Below are 25275 nucleotides of genomic sequence, written 5' to 3'. Positions count from 1 at the left end.
GTCTGGCATGGTTCATCTGACCTTGACTTCATTTTCATTATTCATTTGTCAATATTTAGTTTTATTGGTTAAGTTTGTTTCTTAGAAACTATAAGCAATAGGCTAACTATATTTAGTGTATTGAATGATTGTAAGGTGTGCATGTATTTCTTGTTTGGTTTATATGGCCTTGACCTCATTTTCTTGGATCATGTTAAGTTAATGTGATAGTTGTATTTTAGCTTTATATTTAGGACTATCAACACAATATCAATGATAAGAAAAGAAGTCGAGACATTTCAGAGTGTGCACCCTTGTAAATTTTTAAGATCTATAAACTATAATTTCAAACATTTGATCACAATTCAAATTCAGACAATATCATGCTTGAATATTGTGTTCAAACTTGCCTGTTATATAATGTGTTCTATATCCTTCTGTGTTACATCCACCAGCGTACCTGTACCGACTATGGTTACCTGTGGTTATCTTACAGTGATGTTCTGGTCACATTACACAAATATTTAATTTGGTTATGTTTTGTCCCCTAACACAAATATTGACAATAACTACCTTGGTCACCTAACACATATATTAACTTTGGTCACCTGACAGATATTTGACTTTGAGGTTCAAATCAATTGCACCTCAAGTACAGACCAATTCAAACTATATACACCCAAATATGATAAATATTAATGTATATTACCATCAAAACTTTGGAAGGCTTTGTCTACTAAACGTACACACCATTTGTACCTCAAGTATAGATTATTGTAATGTTCATATTGGAACTAATAAACAGGATGTCTATTACCAACAACAATTTTGACAGGTTTTTACTACATGACGTACAAATCAACTGAATCTCAGTAACAGACCAACTACATTTACATAAACCTCAACCCAAGGAACATTTATGTGTATTAGAATCAAAACATTCGGCAGGATTTGTCTACTCAACGTACACATTAACTGTTCCTCAAGTACAAACCGGTTGAATCTACATACAACCAACCTTAATGAATTCTTATATGTGTCACCATTAAAACTGTCTTAAGAATTTGTCTACTTGAAGTTCACATCAACTGTGCCTCAAGTGCAGACCAATTTAATCTACATACACCCAACTCTGATGAATATTAATGTATATTACCATCAAAACTTTGGACATGTTTTGTTTACTCGATTCACACATCAACTGTACCTCAAGTACAGACCAATTCAATCTTCATACACTTAACTATGATGCATATCAATGTATATTTCCATCAAAACTTTGGACAGGCTTTGTCTACATGTGGTAAACATCATGTGCACGTCAAGTACAAACCAATTCAATTTTCATACACTCGAACTTATGAACAGGAATGATTATTAACAACAACAATCATGACAGTTTTTCTACTCGACGTCAGATCAACTGAATCTCAAGTACATACCAATTAAACTTGCATAAATCAAAGCCTGGGGAACATTAATGTATATAACAATCAAAACACCCGACAGGCTTTGTCTACTTGAGGTATACATCAACTAAACCTGGAGTACATTCCGATTGGATCTACACACAACCAACCCTAATGTATACTAATGTATGTTACCATTAAAACTTTTAGTAATGAGTTGTCTACTCGATTTACACATAAACTGTACCTCAAATACAGACTATTTGAATCAGCATACAGCCAACCCTGATGAATATTGATGTGTATTTTATTATCAAAACTTTCGACAGGCTTTGTCTTTTTGAGGACATATCAATTGTATCTCATGTGCAGACCAAATCAATTTACTTACACCCAACTCTGATGAATATTGACGTGTAATATCATCAAAACTTCGAAAGTCTTTGTCTACTTGAGGTACACATCAACTGTATCTCAAGTGCAGACCAATTTAATCTACATGCATCTAAATATAATAAATATTCTTGTTAATTACCATCAAAACTTTGAACAGCCTTTGTCTACATGAAATACACCTCATTTGTACAGACCAATTCAATTATCATACACTCAAACCTAATGTTAAGGAATGTCTATAAACAACAACAATTTTGACAGTTTTTTTTCTACTTGACGACAAATCAACTGAATCTCAAGTACAGACTATGAAGGTTTACATGAATCAAAAGCCTAAGGAACATTAATGTGTATTACAATCAAATCATTCCGCAGGCTTAGTCTACTTGACGTACATATCAACTGTACCTCAAGTACAGACCGATTGAATCTAAATACAACCAACCATAAAGAATACTAACATAACTAATGTGTATTACCTTTAAAAATTTCGATTGATTGATTGATTGATTGTTGTTTGCTTAACGTCCAGTGACAAATATTTCATGCATGTTCAGGACGATAAAACTTTCGAAAGGATTTGTCTACTTCAGGTACACATCAACTGTGCATCAAGTGCAGAAAAATTCAATCTACGTACATCAAACTCTGATGAATAATGATGAGTATTATCATCACAACTTAATTTGGACAGCCTTTGTTTTCTTGAGGTACACATCAACTCTACCTCAAGACTTGAAGTGCAGACCAATTCAACCTACATACACCCAGATATAATAAATTTAAATGTATTTCCATCAATAGTTTGGAAGGCTTTGTCTACATGAGGTGCACATTATTTGTACCTCAAGTACAGACCAATTCAATTTTCATACAGACTTTAAATCCGATGCCTCGTGTAGAGAGTACTACGCTCACTGCACGTTAAGAACCATTGTAACAGCTCTTTGAAGGGTCCGGAGGTGGCCTGTTGCAAGGCAAACTTTCTGACCATATCCAATTAACCTTCATTTTCCATTTGCAGTCCAAATTTCCTCGAACTTTATCCTAGACGGTATAAATTACAGCTAGGACCTTCCTAATGCATATGTTTGTTTATTTATTCTCCCCTTGTAGATGCATGAAATATTTGCAACCGGCCGTTAAGCAATCAACTTATTAACGATAATAAAGGAGGTGATAAACTAAGAATCTACAGACTGTTTAAAAAAAATAAAAAATATATTTCAACTTTATTGCATATAACCATAGAAGTGTAATACCAAAACTTTACTATTTAATTTATGAAATATGATTATCATTAACATTCGCTTAGACCATATTGAAACCATATATAGAGATCTGCCTCTTCCATTTATCGCTGTACGTGGGCTCTTTTGTGTTGGTCTTATTTCATCTTATTTTTTGGTACTTGTTTAATACATATACATGTACATCTGTAGGGAAATCCAAATTGGCATCAGTTTTACACTCATGGATTTGTGTAACGTAGTAGCATATTAATTTTGTGTTTTTATTTTTTGGAGGTCAAACGAACCCGATGACTTCCGTACACTATATACAGAATTAATGGCAAATCATCGGCACAGACCTGTCTAATGTATAGTCAAGCTATATTTTTATTTATTGTGGTCTATTAGACAGATATTGGTAAATTTAGTTTTTCACAAGGGCAAATAAATACACATTTAAGATTTGATTATTAAAATCTTATACAAATACAGCAAATATGACATGTTGACATGTTGCCACACATTAAAAAAAATGTTTTTAAAAATTGCTTTACACCTTTTGGGAAAATGTTGTGTACGCGTTTTTCCAAGGGTAACTAATCTAGATGAACGACCATTCTTGCACCTGAACAAAGGAAACGTATGGTAAACCGTCAACCAAAAGATACGAACAATAAAGACATTGAACACTGTCATCCTGAAGAATTTCCCGTACGAAATAAGTAGTAGGATTCCACCTAGAATCTAGTAGGAATGTAGTAGGAATCTACCTAGAATCAAATATTCTATTTAGAAAGTAGTCGGACAAGGAAAATGAACAAAATTCTGACTGGATTTTTTATTTTCTCACTCTCAAAATCCTACCATCTAGCTGGAATTTTAAAAGTCTGTATGGATTTTGTTCTGTTTTGAAAATCTTAAGTGGGAATTTGGACAGAAAATATGATTAGATTATTCATTTTCCTACTACAAGATTCCTACCAGAACTAATTTATTCCTATTAGAAAATCTTTCTACATGGAATCTTTTTAATTATCTTAAACTGGATTCCTGTTTGCTAATGACACAAATTTTGCTGTGTTAAATGCAACCAAGTTCCAGTTCAGAAATTCAAAGGTTGGAGGGTAGAAGAATGAAAAGTTGTGTTGGAACACAATGCTGCAAGAGTCAAACAACTACAATATTGAAATATGAGAAAATATGGCTCATGTAGATTGAAGGTAATTTTTATACTTTTAAGATGAAATTTTTTATCTGTTGGCCAATATATTTAGTAATCAGTTAATTCAACAATAGTGCATAATTTTACTCATTATTTGTTCATAACTCTTTAATTTCAACTTATCAACATTTTTGCCCATCTACATATAAAACACAATTTCTAGCTTGAATATATCACAGCTTCCTCATGTACATTTCAAAAGTCAACTTTTTTTAAATGAATATATTCCATGCATTTCCTTTGTTCTTTGTTGTTGAGATTCAAACTTAAATGATTGACCCAGTTGTGTATTCGTGAATATACACTTACATTTTGTATATTTTTAGATTCCTACTAGAAAATATTTTTTTCTATGTGGAATTTTGAAAAATTCCTACCAGGTTTTCTAGTAGGAATTTTATTTTCCCGCCAAATTATTCCTGCTAATTTAAATATTCCTGGTAGGAATATACAATATTCCTACTAAGAAATTCCTGCTAATATAAATTTTTCGGCTATTTTCTGTGTGGATTCCTACTACTGTCTGACTAGAATATCACTCTTTTCTGATAGGAATTCAATGCAATATTCCTACTATATTCCGTGTACATTCTGTGTGGAATATTTCATACAGGATACTATACTGGTATACAGGACACCAACGCCATTGTGTCTTGCATGATGACCCATACCTTGCACATCTTAAAATTCTTAATTATGTTTTATATAGTATTGTCTAATTGGAGAATTGTCTGTACAAAATACCGTCAGACATAGTGAAAAAAATGAAAGGATATGCGGGGCACATCACAGGAACTCGCAATTATTTACTTAAATGTGTTTGTGCATTCGATATTTCATTTCCATAAATTATTTTATATATAACACAAAATACTTATGGCTATTTCTTATTTATATATAAATGAGATTGAAAAACAATCAATTATTGCAAAACTAACAGATGTATTACCTTTATTTGTCATGTACCTTATCTTTGGTCAATTTATAACACTGATTTCGTTGAAATATTTTTTAGAATTTGTAAAATTGTTCAAAACAAACAAAAACATACTTTTAATTACATATATAGGTCCGAAACACTAGTTTTCAACAGAAGATCTTCTTAAAAAAATATATATATTGCAATTGATGTTCTGGGGCGGTTTTAGGAGGGTGGGGAGGTTGTCAGGGGCCCTGTCTTCCTTGCTGCATATTTAGTTATTGTATTAAGTATGTGGGACCCGGCTCCCAACTTTTTAAAAATCCTGGATCTGCATCGGATGATGACTTTGAGAATACTTTCTAGAGATCTATAAATAGCATACGGGTTATTCCAACATTCATGAGTTATTGAACTTCAGCATGCCATACTAAAAGAGAAAAAATGAGGGATCGAAACGAGAAGACAACGAAGTCAGGTAGACTTGTATGGCTAAATCATACTTTGTGTATGCTGCATTGTAATTTATTAAACGTGATATTCGGGTTTTAGTCGTTATATATCAGGTTATATCATGTTAATGTAAGGTACATAATATGCCATGTGCACTAGGGGCGAACCCAGGATAAAGGGGATACCAACAATATGTCCCCTTCAAAAGCATTGATCGTAATAAGGGGGATTCAAACCCCTGACCCTCCCCTCTGGATCCGCCACTGTTCACAATGTTAATTGTTACGCTGAAAGGAGCCTGGTACAGGTAACCTCTAAAAATAGTGCTGTTCTGCGCATTAATATTGTGGTTCTAAAAATAGAATAAATTAAAAGTATTGTAAATTCAGAAATTATTATGTGCTGCTGCATTTATTAGGGATTGCAATTTTGTCATTTTAGACCGAAATGCGATTATTTTTTATGATACTGAGAAAAACTCGCTTCATTCATAAAAATAAATCCAAAATGCGATTTCAATTTAACCTTGTCGCATTTTCGCAATGATAATACATCGCAGTAATTTCCGAAAACACAGAACATGATTATACTCTCTATTTAGCTTCTTGTAACACGTGTAAATGAAAGATTTGAAGGATTTGTAAGTTCAGTTACGACACAAACAACTGATAATTAACGTGCTTTACATTAACTTTAGTCAGATAGTTAAACTTAGGGAATAGTCATTATTTACCAGCTGGGGTGGGGGGGGGGGGGGGATTTTTTAGTGAAATGAACAAAATAAAAATGTACCCCCCAGTCATTTTATGAATTTTAAAATGACCCCCCTAAATGTAGGTAATAAAATATTTTGACCCCCCCCCCCCCCCCCCCCAGAATGCAAAATCTTTTCAACTGTCTCTGCTGAAAAGTGGAAATGATTTCACCTTTTTCGGGAATGGATGTAAATATTTGAAATATAATTCTTTCCACTGGTACATCTGGTGTCCGCAAAGAAATGTATGTTACTTTATCAAAAGGGTGCATGAAATACAGCAAATAGTCCCTTAGTATCAACATCCAATATTTTGTCCCGAAAAACATTTATATCTGGTTGATGTTCAAAGAAAGATGAATAAATCTCAAAAGCTTCTTGGAATTCTAGAAGTGTGAGGCCCTCCAGATGATCTAAAACTGCAAGTAATCCCAGAAGAGAACGAAAATCAAACTTGGAGTTTTGTGCTTCATACAGGTATTCATTTAATTTATAGATATAAGAAGATGTGGTATGAGTGTCAATGAGACAACTCTCCATCCAAGTCAAAATTTATAAAAGTAAACCATTATAGGTCAAAGTACGGTCTTCAACACGAAGCCTTGGCTCACACCGAACAGCAAGCTATAAAGGGCCCCAAAAATTACTAGTGTACATTTTTGTAAAACCATTCAAACGGGAAAACCAACAGTCTAATCTATATAAAAAACGAGAAACGAGAAACACTTATGAACCACATCAACAAACGGCATCTACTGAACATCAGATTATGTCTATTTTCAAAAATTGTAGAGCATGTTTGAAGAGAAATCCGAATATTATTTTCACTATATTTTGTTTGAAGTTTTTTTTTATAGATCTTTTTTCTCTATAAATTTTATGTTGAAATATTTTAGCATTTTCCTTCTTTTCTCTATCCATCTTTAATTAAAATAAGACTGTGTTGATAAACAAATTGTTAAAAATGAATATTATCTCCCAGGATTATCTTTGATTCCGGAAAGGCCACTTACTAGAACATAACATTTTGTAGTAGTTCAAAATATTGTTTGAAAAATTTGACCCCCCATTTTATATTGGAACATTTTTTTGACCCCCCCCCCCCCCCCCCCCCCAATATGATCATCAAAAATATTTTGACCCCCCAAAAAAATTACCCAACCCCCCCCCGCTTGTAAATAATGACTGTTCCCTTAGCTCTTCATAGACAATATATCTATTATATAGTTGCTTCACATATTAGGTTTGTGTTGGTAACCTATATTTATGTAAGTGAATCTAACTTGAAATGCCTCATTTTTAGCTCACCGGGGCCCGATGGGGCCCGATGTGAGCTTATGCCATCTCTTGTCGTCCGTCGTCTGTCGTCGTCGGCGTCGCCTGTCGTCTTTGGCGTCGTCTGTCGTCGTCTGTCGTCGTAAACTATTTCAAAATCTCATCTGAAACTACTGGGCCAAATACCTTCAAACTTTAACTAAATGTTCCTAAGGGTATCTAATTGTATCCGAAGTTTTGATCCATCGACAAACATGGCCGCCATGGCTAAAAATAGAACATAGGGGTCAAATGCAGTGTTTGGCTTATATATCAGAATCTAAAGCCTTTAGAGCAAATCTGACATCGGGTAAAAAATGTTCAAAAGGTCAAGAACTATCAGCTCTGAAATTGTCAGACAAACCGAACAACCCATTGTTGGGTTGCTGCCACTAAATTGGTTATTTAAAGGAAATTTTGCAGTTTTTGGTTATTATCTTGAATATTATTGAAGATAAAGATAAACTGTTAATAGCAAAAATGTTCAGCAAAGTAAGATTTACAAAAAAGTTTAATATGACCAAAATTGTCAAATGACCCCTTAAGGAGTTATTGCCCTTTAAGGACAATTTTATACATGTTGTTTATGTTTTTTAACGGTAAAAATCTTCTCAAATGAATCTGGTATAAATTTTGTATTTTATTTCCTTGTACGTCAGGAAACATAGACACTATGGCTAAAATAGAACATATGGGTAAAATGCATTTATTTGCTTTCGAAGAAAATATGACAGATCCAATGATCATTTAAATGGCATTTTAAGCGACTCATTAATATATATCATGTAGATTGAAAAGCAAACATAATCAATGATGAAAGATTTAAGCAAAACAATAACAGGTGAGAGATTCAGGTTCTTGAAAGCCTCTTGTTTAATAAACCATTTACTCTTAAATGCATAAACCTAACTTTCATTTATTGTTGTATGATAGACCAAAAAGAATAAAACCAGATACAAAAACATGTTTAAGAAATGAATATTTCACCAATGCTTTCTATACTTTCCTACATGTGGATGTAGTTGATAATTTTAAGATAGCTCAGAGGCAGATTTAGGATGGAGTTCATTTAAATCAAAAAACTTTTACAAGTTTATCCAAACGTTTGCATACCAACCAGGTCCCCCCATATGTGAGAATCCTGGACTAGCTCCTTACCTTGAGTTAAGATTGATTTTTGTTTTATTAATTTTTGTAGGATTATGTTGACTGATATCAAACAAAGGAGTACAGGTAATTACCTTAAAACAGATTAATGACTATATGTTTCAGATCACGGTCAAATTAAGGTTAAACAGTTGTATGTTTCTTATATCAGATAGCGTATTTTCTTTTCACTCGTCACAAGGGCACTGAACTGTGAAGACTATGGCTACCTGTGGTCACCTTTCAATATAATGACTTCGAATACCCATGGTAACAGTAGGTATTGACTTCTATTTGTTACTCCTGACCATTAACCTACAAAAAATTTTTTTTTGTTATGTCTGGTCTGGTCATATATTGACTCTTGTTTAAACTCGGATCAATTAAAATAAGTGTTGACATGTTACAACTTGTCACCTTTCAGGATACCTCTTTTGGATATCCCTGACAACCTTTCAACTATCGCCCCCAGTTTTTGGTGGGGTTCGTGTTGCTTAGTCTTTAGTTTTCTATGTTGTGTCATCTGTACTATTATTTGTCTGTTTGTCTTTTTATTTTTGGCCATGGCGTTGTCAGTTTGTTTTCGATCTATGAGTTTGACTGTCCCTCTGGTATCTTTCGTCCCTCTTTCACATATGATAAAATTGTTACAGTACTGATTTTGAATTTGGTTATCTGTGGTCAACATATACTGATATTGAAATTGGTATCTTTTCATATCGTAACAGATATTGAAATTGGTTACACGTGTACCTCTAGTCACCATACACAACGATTGTACTCGATAACCTCTGCTTACTAAACAACGACATTGCATTTTGTTACTGCTGGTCACCTTGTACATTCTTTTTAGCCTGTCTCCAGTCAGAAGCATGCAGTTAATTGCAACTGGTTCTTGTTGTTTTATGTTTGTCATACTTGTTTTTCCTGAATTGTATTGTTATATATCAGGCCGTTAGTCTTCTAAACTGAATTGTTTCATATTTTGATATCGGGGCCTTTTATAGTCGACCATCCGGTATCAGTTTTTCTCTTTGTTGAAGGCCGTATGGATGCCTATAATTTTAACTTTGGTGGATAGTTGTCTCTTGGCAATCATACCACATCTCCTAATTGTATATTTATATGTATATTTAGTTTAATTTTTCTGGTTGTATTGAATTAAAAGGACATTTCCCAAATATCTGCATTCATGAGCAACTGTTTTTAATGTTTTTTTTTTATTCTTTTGTAGAATTGGAAAGACCATCAATGAGGCAAAAGAGAGGAGTAAAGGTTTTGTATACATCATTGGTTCAGAACGAACAGATACTATTGTTACATGTATATAGAATTCCATATATTTATTGCAATTAACACGATGAATGATATTTTCAATGATCATCGTAAACAAAAGCAGAGTTGAGCATACACATAATTTGATATGGCATTAAGTGTCAAAACATTTTACAATATTATACCAGAATTATCCTTATAAGATAGTTTCTGCTAGGTGATTTTAATTTATAATTAGGTTATAATTATAAATAAAATCATCATAGATACCAGAACTGCAATTTTATATTTATCCAGACGCGCGTTTCGTCTACAAAAGACTCATCAGTGACGCTCAAATAAAGAAATGTTCAAGGCCAAATAAAGTACGAAGTTGAAGAGCAATGAGGACAAAAAATTCCTAAAAGTTTTGTATTATATCTTTTATATTGCAGAAGGCTGAAGAAAATGAAGCTGGTATGTATTCATTTGATTTGTTTTGAGATATATAATAATGACGACAATATGGTTATATATATGCTTATTCCTGCTGTATTTCTTTTTGTAATATCAACATTTAGTGACCGATTTTCATTAAATGGCTACTTTTGCTTGATTAATAACTACTTTCATTTTTCTTTATGGTTGTATTGAAATGCTAGGACTTGTCTACTCTTCCAATAGTAACACGAAACTGTTTAATGCTTTTATTTTTATTCATTTTAAGGTAATCAAGGACAGTCTCAGAAGGGAAATACAGGAGAACAGGTGTGATATAAATCATAGGTTTAGCAAGAATGCTAATATATATTATTAGAACATTGCATTCACCACTTAACTGAAAGATTATTATATTCAAGGATCGTCATAGTAAACAAATAAAAACTGACAGCAAAATCGAAATTGAGCTGGCAAACAGAGTATTTTACATTCAACAAAACAATGTTTTTCTGGTATATTAAATGTACTTAGTAACTTTATATTCATACTCATCAGATATTTTATGAAAAACGAACTAATTTCATAAAATTCCATATTATTGTTTATCTTTTATTTTACAGAAAGCTGAAGAAAAGAATGAAAAAGGTGGTATGTATCCATTTGTTTTGTTGTTTATGATATACATAAAGGATTATAACAGAATAATTATGTGATACCATAGCTTATACCTTCTTTGTGTTTTTGATATTTGGTGACAGATGTTTAGAAACTTGCTACTTTGGAATGATAAAACAAACATGATGTTACATTTCTTCTGGTTGCATTGAATTAAAATGACTTTTAACAAATATCATAATTAACAAGACACTGTTATATGTTTTTTTTTAATTCTTATGTAGGAAACGAAATACCTTCAAAGAGACAAAAGAGAGGAGCAAAGGTATGATATACTTCATTGGTTCATCAAAAATAGAGAATATTGTAATATAGAATTCATTATATTTATTACAATTAATACGATGAATGATATTTTCCATGATCATCGCAATCAAAAGCAGGTCTGAGCATACACATAATTTGAAGTGGCATTAAGTGTCAAAACATGTTACAATGAATAATGTCTGAATTTTATAACAGAATAATCCTTATAAAATAGTTTATACTAGATGATTTGATTACATCATTAGGTCATAATTATTTTATCTTTTATATTGAAGAAAGCTGACGAAAAAGAAAATGAAGCTGGTATGTATTCATTTAATTTGTTTTAGATATATAAAAATGACGACAATATTGTTATGCTTATGCCTGCAGTATTTCTTTTTGTAATACCAATATTTAGGAACCGATTTTCATTAAATGGCTACTTTTGCTTGATTAATAACTACTTTTATTTTTCTTTATGGTTGTATTGAATTGCTAGGACTTGTTAATTCTTCCAATAGTAACACGAAACTGTTTAATGCGTTTATAACTATTCATTTTCAGATAATCATACAGCCACAGACAGAAAATATAGGAGAGTAGGTTTGATATACATCAGCGGTTCAGCTAGAATAGAAAACATTGTATTCCAATTTATAAAATGTTATCAACTGTATCATATTTTACATGATCATCATAATCAAAAGCAGATATGATATATCTGCCTTTGATTATAATTGATCATGCAATCACCATATGACAATAAAACAATTTGAAATGCATATGGCAACCAGTGTCAAAGTTTTTTATAATGAATAATGTCTGATTATTTACCAAAATATTTTTATCTGTTCATATATATCTTTAGACGATTGTTTCTGATAGATGATTTGATTTCATAACTAGATTATAATGTTTTATCTTTTATTTTGCAGAGAGCTGAAGAAAAGTGTGATGAATCTGGTATGTATTCATTTGATTTGTTGTTGAAATATGTAATGATGGCGACAGAATGTGTTTGCCTCTGCTGCTGGTATTTTTTTTTTTATATGTATTACCAATATTTGGTGATCGATTTGTATTTAATTTGAACTCCTGTTTTTGTGAAAGATTTTTATATAATGGCAATTATGACTTGATTGAAACCATTCAATTTTCTGATTGATTTGAATTTATAACACTTGAACCAACTATCAGCTTTTACAAGCAACTGTTTCACGTTTTGTTTTTATTCCATTGTAGAAAGTCAAAGTCAGTCAGAGAGTCAAAAGAGAGAACAGGTTTGATATGCATCATGACTTTAGAATGGATATAGATTACTATAATATTGTATTCAATACATTTATAACACTTAACAGAATAAACATTGTTTTCCATGATCATCATAGCCAAAACCAAATCTGAAAAAGAATTTGAAGTTGTACCATTGTGTACTTGCATCAAGAGCATGTTACAATAAAAAATGTGTTACTAGTTTATAGAAATATTTTTTGATCACTTCATTTTTATGCTCGTAAGATTTTTTCTGATAGGTAAATTGATTTCATAATTAGGTCATAATATTTTTTTATCTTCTTTTGCAGAAGACTACAGAAAATGAAGATGAAGGTGGTAGGTATTTACTTGATATGTTTTTTGTAAATATAGTTGATAGTTAAAATATTGTTTGTGCAGCTGCAGTTGATGTGGAGATAACATTAAATGAGATTAGTTGTAGAACCTCTAGAAGAGGCCAAGATGAAACGGATATGTTATGGGTCTTGTGTGTAGCTTAGGTAACCAATACATAGTAGTAACCTTTAAATTCAAACAGGCCTTAAAATGACTGGTGGTAATGATAAGATTGTTAACTATGTGATACCCTGTGGAACCCTTCGGCTAACACAAATTTAACTTTCGTTAAATCTGGTCACAAAACACCTGCAGAAATAGTTTTGGGTACCTCTGATAACATTACCAAGACATTAAGTTTGTAAACCTTTGATCAACTTACACATGCAGATATATGTGACCTTAGACAAATATTTACCTTTCACAGGTATTGAAATATTTACACTTTGGTCACATTCAGCAGATAGTTACTTTGGTTATTTCTGGTCACATACTCGTGCTATGTACATATAAGTTTTGGTTACCTATGGTCATCTTTCGCAGATATTGCAAATGTAGCCTTTGGACATCATACATAGACATTAAATTTGGTAATTGCTCTTGACCTAAGACAAATAATTACTTTGGTTACCTATGGTCACCTTACACATATATTGAATTTGGTTACCTCTGACCACTTTATTGACTTTGGTTAAACCTGGTCATTCTTCACAAATCTAGACATTTGTTAACTCTGGTCACTTTACAAATGTATTGATCATGGTTACCTATGGTGACCTTACATCCTAAGCATAAATCTAATTACTTAGGTAGTAGGTTATATCCTTGTTACCTTTCACAGATATTTAAAGTAGTAACCTTTGGTCACCTTACACAGATATTAAATTTGGCTACCTCTGGTCACCTTATTAACCTCGGTTTATTCTGAACAAATATACCATCAAATAATGACTTCTGTTAACTCTCGTCACTCTTCTCCGTCACCAATTGTCATCATACACAGATATTGAATTTTGTTTTTGACCTAAGACACATATTTACTTTGGTTACTTCTGGTCACCTTACACTGGTATTGCAATTTGTAACCTCTGTTCTATTTCACCAGATATTCATTGTGGTTTATTGTGGTTTTCTGTGGTCAAATACCTACGCCATGCAATTATTGACTCTTGTTTACATCTGGTCACCTTACAATGGCATTGCCTTTGGTTTCGTGTGGTTATCTCATATAGATATTGAATTCCACAAGTGTACTCTGTCATCATACACAGAAATTGTGTCAAGTCAAACAAATTGTAATATTCAAATATTGACTTCTGTAAACTCTAGTTCTTCTTTTCGTTACCAATTATCATCATAAATAGATGTTGAATTTTGTAATTGCTCTTGACCTAAGACAAATATTTACTTTTGTAATCATTGGAAACCTAACACGGATATTGAATTTTATATCTATATATTAAATCGGGAGGCAGGAACAAGCCAATATTTGTTTTTGCATTACGTTATGTGCTTTCAGGAAACATATAACTGTATTTTCTGTGTCAAAGTTTGTTATAGTCATTGCATTCATTGTTATTCTTTTTGCGCTAGTCATCTTGGTGACACATCATAACATTTCAGGAGCACCAGAGATAATTGTTGATTTGATAACGACGTGCGCTCTATTTCCAAATCAATGTTTGTAATTTTAAGCTATTTTCATTCGTCACTTTAGCCTTTTCTAATGCACAGACCTTGCGCATGTAATGTGTGTAGGATTGAGAATTATAAATAAAGATATTGACAAGCTGAATGAAGCAAACACTTTCTTTTATAATTGCAGATTCGAAGTTATGTTATCAATACTGGGAGGAAGAAATGTTGCAGCTTGCAAAAGAAGCTGAACAAAAGCTTTCGCCAGCCGAAAGAGATGGTAAATCACTGAATTATCTCATTCAAGCTGTGGTATTTCCGAATATATAATTAATATTTTGTTATACATCCCTGTTTCAAATAGAATAATATAATAACTGGGTTGCAACTGAAATGCCTCCGTTGGAAAACTCTACCTTGAAAATACACGCTAATCCTTTCGTGTTAAGGTTTCACACCAAGCAGTGCTAGTTTTCAATATCTAGGACAGTGATAAGAGAATAACCATTTGATAATAGGAGTGGGCAGGATGGATTTTGAAATGAATAGTATGGGACGGTTACAACTCAAAATTACTTGCCAAGACAAGATGGAAATAAATATTCTGACCAACAAAATGTTAGAATAAGTTCTTAACAATTGAAAATAGATAAACCGTACTTGTAACAGACAAAGAATGATGAAATGATGAATTGTCTATCCACATGAACTCCTGCCACCACCTTCTGAAAATCCAAAATAATAATGTCGGCTTAAAGAAAGCTCAAAGAGATTTTGTTATTGTTTTGTGATATGCCTACCTTAAATAAAGCTTTGGATTGATTTGATTGATTGAAATGGTCGTCAGCTAAGCTCACCAGAAAGAATTGTAGAGCTACACAGTCAAGTGTACAGATACATTAAAGTATAAATTTTAATTCACATAACCAAGTATGATTTATATTTTGATATAAAAATAATGCAATGCATATAATGTAAACAATAATTTTCAAATTGTAGCTTCCTGCAATGATTGGCCAGTTATGGTTCCTGGTAGACTAAGCCTAACAGGAAAAAAGAAGTTCTATGACGTTAGTAGGGAGGAAGTAAAAAGGCGAGTTGGATCTCCTGAAAACCTTTCATCGTCTATGGTCTGTCAGTTGTTAAAGGTAACGACATTTGATTAAATCCTACTAGGAAAAAAGTCCTTGACGCTTCAAGTTGTTGTATTTCCTCATTTAAAGTCAATATTTGAATAATGAGATTTGATAAAATTATTAATTCCTTACCAGTTTGATAATGCCTAGCATTTAAATTAATTCTTTTTGCTTTATAGGATCATTGAAACATGTTAAAACAAATGGTAATTTAAAGGTGGAAACTAAATATTGTAATTTCACCAAATGTACAGTGTTTCGATATATTTTTTCTTCTTCATTGATTATATTTATTAATCAATTCACTATTACCCAATTAGCTCTACGGTACTTGTCATTCCTGGCTTTGTTGTGAGTGTATCAGCAATTGTTCAATCCTTTATTTCATTATCTTCCCTAAGAAATTATTTTGGTAAGAAATGTTAAAAAGGATAAAAACGTGTTTGAAAACGTACTATTTTTTTATTTCCAGAGGAGCAGATCAGTGGCAAATATTCCACCAGGAATTGTTATAAGAAAGAACATCAAGACTTCTATAAGCTTATTTTCAGGCCTTACAGAAGGAGAGGCAAAAGACTTGGCTGATGATTTCAGCAACATTGTTGAAAAGAGCGAAGTCTTTTCAAGGCTTAGTAAAATGTGCTCATCAAGAAAAGAAGCTAATGAAGTTCGGTAAGCAATTAAATTTTACAAGCCCCTCCTCTTTGGTAATAATCCTAGATAAAAAAGTTGTAAGCTGCATAAAGTATGCTATGAAAATAGTTAAAAGCTGCCAAGAAAATAAAGATTATGTATTTTCGAGTATGATGAAGGAATAGCCATTTGCTTTTCAGAGGCCAAGGTTATTTTGGAATTTTTTATGATATACTTGTTTGGCAATTACTTGAATAAAATAACTGTGCAAAAGATAGGATGAACATTCATATTTAATCCGACAAATTTCAGATTAATTCAGGATATGGTTGTGTAGAAACATGATGAAGTGAAAATATATTAAGAATAGCCGGCTTTAGCTCAGATGGCTATGGGCCAGGGTAAACTTTTGCCATCAAAATGATAATGTTTAACTTAACCACAACCAAAATATATTCTCGACGATTATTAGATAACAGAAATTTAAATTAAATAAAAACAACATAATTATGTGAAAAAAAGAAATTTAAGGCAACAAGAGATCCTTCAAGATTGACATATAATTCTCCTTCTATCTTTATTATACTTAATCGTTAGTTTTCTATTTGTTGTTGATTACTTGTTGCATTTGCATTCCAATATGCAATATTGTACTCAAATATGCATGTATACTATTAGTGTGCCAATCGACTTCAGACACAGTAATTTGCTCTAAAGTCGAGTGGCACATTGGTAGTTTAGTCAAAAACTTGTTCTTAATGAACAGATTGTTTCATTTTATCAATACGTCACCATCCCCCCTAGACATAAGTCTTTTTATATCTCTGTTAACAAAGACTAACACATCAGTTATTCCTTTTTTCAGAGATGTTCTACTTAAAGCTGTTGACGTATTAGAAAATATTGGAGACCTAGAAGAGGGAAGCAGACTTACTCATGGTTTTATGAAACCAGCTTTAACTTTTGTTGTTAAAGAGTTGGCAAAACACATAGATTAATTTTTATACGACCGCAAAAATAAATTTGTTTTTTGTCGTATATTGGTATCACGTCGACGTCGTCGTCGTCAGCGCCGTCCGAAGACAGATGGTTTCCGGATAATAACTTTTATATAAGTAAATAGAAATCAATATAATTTTAACACAATGTTTATAACCACAAAAGGAAGGTTGGGATTGATTTTGGGGTTATGGTCCCAAAGGTTTAGGAATAAGGGGCCCAAAGGGGCCCAAAACAAGCATTTATCTAATTTTAGGACAATAACTTGTGTATAAGTGATTCAATTGCTCTGAAATTGTACCACAATGTTTAATACCATAAGTAGAAGGTTAAGATTTAATTTAGGGGTTATGGAGCAAATAGTCTAGGAATTAAGGGCCAAAAAATGGCCAAAAACAAGCATTTTTCTAGTTTCCGCACAATAACTTGTGTGTAACTGTATGGACCTCTCTAACATTGTACTACAAGGTTCAATATAACAAAGGAAAGCCTGGGATTGAGTTTGGGGTTAATTTCCCCGAACATGTAGGAATGAGGGGCCAAAAAAGGGCTAAAAAGAAGCATTTTTCTAGTTTACAGACAATAACTTGTGTTTAAGTGTATGGATCTCTCTGAAATTATACTACAAGGTTTCTTACTACAAAGGAAAGGCTGGAGTTGAATTTTGGGGTTCTTGCTCCAAGGGGGGTTTCAAAAAGTTGGGGCCAAAAAGGGGCCCAAATAAGCATTTTTGTAGTTTCCAGTCAAGAACTTGTGTTTAAGTGTATAAATCTCTCTGAAATTGTACGACAAGTTTCCATACTACAAAGGAATGGTTATAGGGGGTTATGCCTCAAATCATATAGCAATTAGGGGCAAAAAGAAGGAAAAACAAGGGTTTTTCTGGTTAAAGGACAATTTAGACAATTTAAAAGCAGTGTAAGGGAGGTAATCCATTTTCATTTAAAGAATACTGTTATATATATGCTTGCAAATTATGTATTAAGAAATGATATTGTCTTGAGATGATTATCTGTAATCTTTTATAATGTCATTATTTTGACCTCTGGTCACCTTACAATAAATTTACATAACACAATCATTCACTTTGGTTACTTCTGGTCACCAAACACATATATTGACGTTGGTTACTTCTGGTCACCCTAAACCGCTGTTCATATATTGACTTAGGTAACCTCTTGTCACCTTGGACACATATTGACTATGTTAACATCTGGTCCAGTTACAATGATGCTCTGGTCACATATATTCACAATGTTGACCTCTGGTCACATTACAATAATGCTCACATAACACAAACAATCACTTTGGTTACTTCTTGTCACCAAACACATATATTGACGCTGGTTACCTCGGGTCATTTTAACTAATAGGCCGGAGAACACAGTTATTTCGAAGTGCATTTCTTTAAGACAATAAATGGAAATTAAAAAAATCCCACCTGCGCTTTCTCAATAATATTTTTACAGTGTGGTGTACTACTGTGTACATCGAGTAGACATAGCATTTTGAAAGTTTTTATGGTTGCACACCTTAGTATTCACGAGGGTTGGATGCTTGTAGATTGATTCAGTGTTAATCTTTTATTTTGTTACATCATAAATAACTTTTAAAACATTGTATTTTGTCTGCTGTTAGGCATTATTGTTCATGGAATCTTTTGTTTATTTATTTTATTGAATTATGTACAATATGTATTTGCTAAAACACTAAATGAATTAGAAATGTATTTACAAATAAAGTGACCACAATGTGAAATGAGACATGAGTTCAAAATCTTGAGATGTACCAACTGTCCATTCACAAAAAAACTGTCAGAAAACTTCTAAGAGCAGTTATTTATTTTAAAGGACGATTATTTCCAAAACAGATAAAAAAATTAAGACAAGATAAACAAATAAATCTCATTGCAGAAACAAGGAGTTCAGTCCTAAAGGAGTTTTTGGTTTCCAGGCAATAATTTGTGTTAAAGTTTATGAAACTCTCTGAAATTGTACTTTTTTCCTGAAAAGAAATTAATCTATAAGTTTCTAAAAAAACTTTGTTTGATTTTATCAAAAACTGAATTATTTCGGCTATATGATATGCTGAATCTCATTGTGTATTTAGATTTTGGATTTTGGATCCTGTTTTGAAATTAGTACAAATTAAGGTTTGAAGGGTCTAAAATTAAACTTTGTTTGATTACATCGAAGATCAAATGTTTATGCATTTTGTTTGTATACTGAATCAAACTTGTTGTTGATTTGGGGTATCAGCCCATACTTTGAGAATTAAATTTCTCATTTTTGTCGAGGCGGCTACGGCGGAGGCGGCATTAGTAACTTCTTAAAAGCTTTATATTTTAGAAGGTGGAAGAGCCTGATGCTTCATACTTTCTATACAGAAGCCTTATGTTACGAAGTTTCCGTCTGACACATGCCCATTGTCCTTGACTTAATGTTCGTGGTTCAGTGACTACTTGAAAAAAAGTTATGTTTTTAGCCCACCTGGCACAAAGGGCAAAGTGAGCTATTCTCATCACTTGGCGTCTGTCGTTCGTCGTCGTCGCCGTTAACTTTTTACATTTTAAACTTCTTCTAGAGAACCACTGAATGGAATGGAACCAAACATGGCATGAATGATCCTTATGAGGTACTGACCAAGTGTTGTTACTTTGTAGCCGATCCATCATCCCAGATGGTCGCCAGCGGGGGAATTAGTTTAACATAGGACCCTATGAGATATACATACAAATGTCTTTTTTAGAGAACCACTGAATGGAATGAAACAAAACATAGCATGAATGTTCCATATGAGGTGCTGACCAAGTGTTGTTACTTTGGAGCTGATTCATCATCCAAGATGGCCGCCAGCGGGGGACTTAGTTTGACATAGGACCCTATTAGAAATACATACAAATGTCTTCTTATAGAGAACCACTAAATGGAATGAAACCAAACAGCATGAATGTTACTTATGAGATGCTGATCAAGTGTTGTTACTTTAAAGCAGATCCATCATCCAAGATGGCCGCCAGCAGGGCACTTAGTTTAACATAGGACCCTATGGCAAATACATACAAATGTCTTTTTATAGAGAACTACTGAATGAAATGAATCTAAACATAGCATGAATGTTCCTTATGTAGTGCTGACCAAGTGTTGTTACTTTGTAGCCGATCCATCATCCAAGATGGCCGCCAGCGGGGGACTTAGATTAACATAGGACCCTATGGCAAATACATTCAAATGTCTTCTTTAAAAAAAAAACACTGAATGGAATGAAACCAAACATAGCATGAATGTTCCTTATGAAGTACTGACCAAGTGTTCTTACTTTGTAGCCGATCCATCATCCAAGATGGTCGCCAGTGGGGGACTGAATTTAACATAGGACCCCACGGGAAATACATACAAATGTCTTCTTTTAGAGAACCACTGAATGGAATGAATTTTACTTAAAGCTGTTGACGTATTAGAAAAAATTGGAGACCTACAAGAGGGAAGCAGACTTACTCATGGTTTTATGAAACCAGTTTTAAATTTTGTTGTTAAACAGTTGGCAAAACACATAGATTAATTTTTACCATTAAACTAACAGCAATTTTATCCTCTTTTTCTATCATAGAAATTACAATAAAACTTTTCGACAGGCTGTGTCAACTTGACGTTAACATTAATTGGTATCGGGTTCATTCGCCCTGATACATGTTCGCCTGAGTCCTTTCGCCTGTAGAGTCTGTTCTAATAGTTGTAGGACACATAATATACTGTAGATACCCTGGAAGATGTATCATAGGTGTAGGACATATTATATACCGTAGATGCCCTTGTAGATTTATCTTAGTTGTAGGACACATTATATACCGTATATACCCTGGTAGATTTATCTTAGTTGTAGAACACATTATAATATACTGTAGATACCCTGGTAGATGTACCATAGGTGCAGGACACATTATATACCGTTGATGCCCTGGTAGATTTATCATAGTTGTAGGACACATTAAATACTGTAGATACCCTGGTAAATGTATCATAGTTGTAAGACACATTATATACCGTAGATACCCTGGTAGATGTATCGTAGGTGTAGGACACATTATTTACTGTAGGTACCCTGGTAGTTGTATCATAGTTGTAGGACACATTATATATTGTAGGCACCTTAGTAAATGTTTTATAGCATGTATAGGTGTAGAACACATTGTATACTGTAGGTACCCTGGTAGTTGTATCATAGTTGTAGGACACATTATATATTGTAGGCACCTTGGTAAATGTTTTATAGGTGTAGGACACATAATATATTGTAGGCACCTTGGTAAATGTTTCATATGTGTAGGATACATTATATACTGTATGTACCCTGGTAGATGAGTTTCATAGTTGTAGGACACATTATATACCATAGGTATCCTGGTAGATTTATCATAGGTGTAGAACACATTATATACTGTAGGTATCCTGGTAGATTGGTCATAGATCTAGGACACATAATATACCGTAGATACCCTGGTAGATGTATCATAGGTGTAGGACACATTATATACTGTACGTATCCTGGTAGATGCACCATAGTTGTAAGACACATTACAATATACTGTAGGTATCCTGGCAGATGTATCAAAGGTGTAGGACACATTATATACTGTATGTATCCTGATAGAGGTTTCATAGATGTAGGACACATTATATACTGTTTGTATCCTGGTAGATGTATCATACATGTAGGACACATTATATACTGTATGTATCCTGGTAGATTTATCATAGTTGTAGGACACATTATATACCGTATATACCCTGGTAGATTTATCTTAGTTGTAGGACACATTATAATATACTGTAGATACCCTGGTAGATGTATCATAGGTGCAGGACACATTATATACTGTAGGTATCCTGGTAGATATATCAGATGTAGGACACATTATGTACCGTATATACCCTGGTAGATTTATCTTAGTTGTAGGACACATTATAATATACTGTAGATACCCTGGTAGATGTATCATAGGTGCAGGACACATCATATACTGTAGGTATCCTGGTATATATATCAGATGTAGGACACATTATGTACTGTAGGTATCCTGGTAGATGTATCATAGGTGTAGGACACATTATATACTGTATGTATCCTGGTAGATGTTTCATAGATGTAGGACACATTATATACTGTTTGTATCCTGGTAGATGTATCATACATGTAGGACACATTGTATACTGTATGTATCCTGGTAGATTTATCATAGTTGTAGGACACATTATATACCGTATATACCCTGGTAGATTTATCTTAGTTGTAGGACACATTATAATATACTGTTGATACCCTGGTAGATGTATCATAGGTGCAGGACACATTATATACTGTAGGTATCCTGGTAGATATATCAGATGTAGGACACATTATATACCGTATATACCCTGGTAGATTTATCTTAGTTGTAGGACACATTATAATATACTGTAGATACCCTGGTAGATGTATCGTAGGTGCAGGACACATTATATACTGTTTGTATCCTGGTAGATGTATCATACATGTAGGACACATTATATACTGTATGTATCCTGGTAGATTTATCATAGTTGTAGGACACATTATATACCGTATATACCCTGGTAGATTTATCTTAGTTGTAAGACACATTATAATATACTGTAGGTATCCTGATAGATGTATCATAGGTGTAGGACACATTATATACTGTAGGTATCCTGGTAGATGTATCATAGATGTAGGACACTTTATACACCTGTATTTTTAGGGCCCTTTTTAGCTTGCTGTTTCGGTGTGAGCCAAGGCTCCGTGTTGAAGACCGTACCTTTACCTATAATGGTTAACTTTTATAAATTGTGACTTGGATGGAGAGTTGTCTTAATGGCACGCATACCACATCTTCCTATATCTATTGAGCAAACACTAATACAAACAAACAAAGCAAGCAAGCAAACAAACCAAACCTTCAACTTGCTAGCATTAAGATAACAGCTGTAAGTGGCGGCACATTCCTTTTGTTTGATTTTGCGTTCTTAATGTCCGATTTTCATTCCATTCAATAAAGTCGTTGTGACTGAATCCTTATCGGCTTAACTTTAAATAAATCGCCATAGTAGTTGGTCAATCTCAAAAACGACGTACTGAAGCGCCTTTAAAACATTGGAGGGACTAGGCCAATCCTTCATCATGTCGGCTAGTCCAGAATGTATATAAGCTTGTCCTTACCAAACATGCAAACATTTTTTTTTTATATTATCATAATGCATTCAAGTGAAGTAGGAGAAAGAGAATAACATTATTTTCTCTTTTTCATCTAAAATTCGTTCTTTTCATTCTCAATGGTGCAGTGGAATCGTTCTATGTTTATTTGTTTAATGAGGTCAAAGGACCCCGTTGAAACCTGAGGTAGATGAGTTGAAATTCATTGTATTTAATTTACAATTTTTCAACGGGAACAGACCTGCATGGCATTAGCTACAGTGCATTATCTATACATAAAACTATTTGACACACATCGGTGTTATTTTTATGCATGACATTTGCAATTAGAGTGAGAAAACAAGAAGCTTGATAAATAGTCAGTTCATTTCCCTAAAATAAGCTGATTTTGTTGTTTAAACATTTGTTTATATAAATGACTGTTAACTGCTGGCTTAAAAAAAAGCTGTTTGTGGATGAGAACTTCAAGGCCGACAACCCAATATAATAAACTTTTAGTTTGCACAAGTTCCAAAATAAGTTTCCGTTTTGTTTGGACCCCCCCCCCCCCCTCCCTTAAACGAACGAGCTATATTCTTATTCATTTATCCTTTTATCCTTCTGAATTAAAAAATATTTCGTGAATATCTGGTTAAATTTGACTTTCTCCCCGCGATGTATTGTATGATAAGACCCTATAGCGAAAATTAAAAAAAAACACATAAGTAATGCGATACAGTGCATAGGAGGAGCCAGGCCCCCCTTTCGTGGGGAAAATTTGGTTGGTTAAATAGGGAATCACTGAACAATGACTGGAGCGCCCCCTTCAGTTCAGTCAATGCCCCCCCCCCCTTTATGAAAAGTTCTGGATCCGCCACTGCAGTGGAAGATAATTTGAAGTTATGGTCGATTATTTTTTAGCCGGACGATCCGAAAAGTCAAAAATGTATTTCACAGTAAGATAGATAGACACTATATATATATGGTCTCACAAACAGTCCTATCACATCTCATTATTTTTACATTACCACTTGAAGACAGTTTTAACCTCATAATACACTTGGTTGAAATTTATGCATATACTGATTTTCTCATCTCATTAAAGAATTATAGATCGTTTGGAGGTTGATTCAAGCCCATGTTACTATAATTACAATACTTATTCAAAATCAAATTAGTGTTACTTTATAGTGGATACGTTTACAAAATAAATAAAGAATGGAAACTTTTGTCAGGATCATAAAAAAACCTAGGTAAAAAAATTGTCAAAATATGTGCAATTTTGGTACCCTCGCGTTATTTGACGTTGTGTTTCTAGTTCCGTTAGAATTTGTGTTTCCAATTTGTTTTGGACCGAGTTATTAGGCAATAAGAGTCAATAACTTGGGTCCTTGACAAGGTTTAAATTTTAACAATTTACTATGATTTAATGTATGGAACCTCACGTGATGACATTAGTTATTTTTAGACTATTGGACTATTTTAACAAAGTAATTAAATTTTTTATCCTTTAAAAAAAAAAAGGATATTTTGAGTTTATGTCACGGTCCGCTGTGACGGATGTACAGTTTACCTGGGAATAGTCAGGCTCAGAGTGTATATACAAGGTTTTAAATGTAGGACAGAAAG

General features: G+C 33.1%; 1 long non-coding RNA gene across 1 annotated transcript; it reads left to right on the top strand.

The window, feature by feature from the left end:
* The first annotated feature begins 5585 nt into the window (after positions 1–5585).
* On the top strand, positions 5586–10846 carry LOC127706120 (uncharacterized). The gene is made up of 5 exons (XR_007984234.1): positions 5586–5635; positions 8877–8911; positions 10059–10099; positions 10534–10555; positions 10806–10846. It is a non-coding gene; the product is annotated as an uncharacterized LOC127706120 (long non-coding RNA).
* The last annotated feature ends 14429 nt before the right edge of the window (positions 10847–25275 follow it).

This window comes from Mytilus californianus, unplaced genomic scaffold, assembly GCF_021869535.1.
Source record: "Mytilus californianus isolate M0D057914Y unplaced genomic scaffold, xbMytCali1.0.p SCAF_6, whole genome shotgun sequence".
NCBI classification, from domain to species: domain Eukaryota; kingdom Metazoa; phylum Mollusca; class Bivalvia; order Mytilida; family Mytilidae; genus Mytilus; species Mytilus californianus.
The sequence above is the reverse complement of the archived record's forward strand: the minus strand, read 5'-3'. Positions and strand labels throughout refer to the sequence as shown.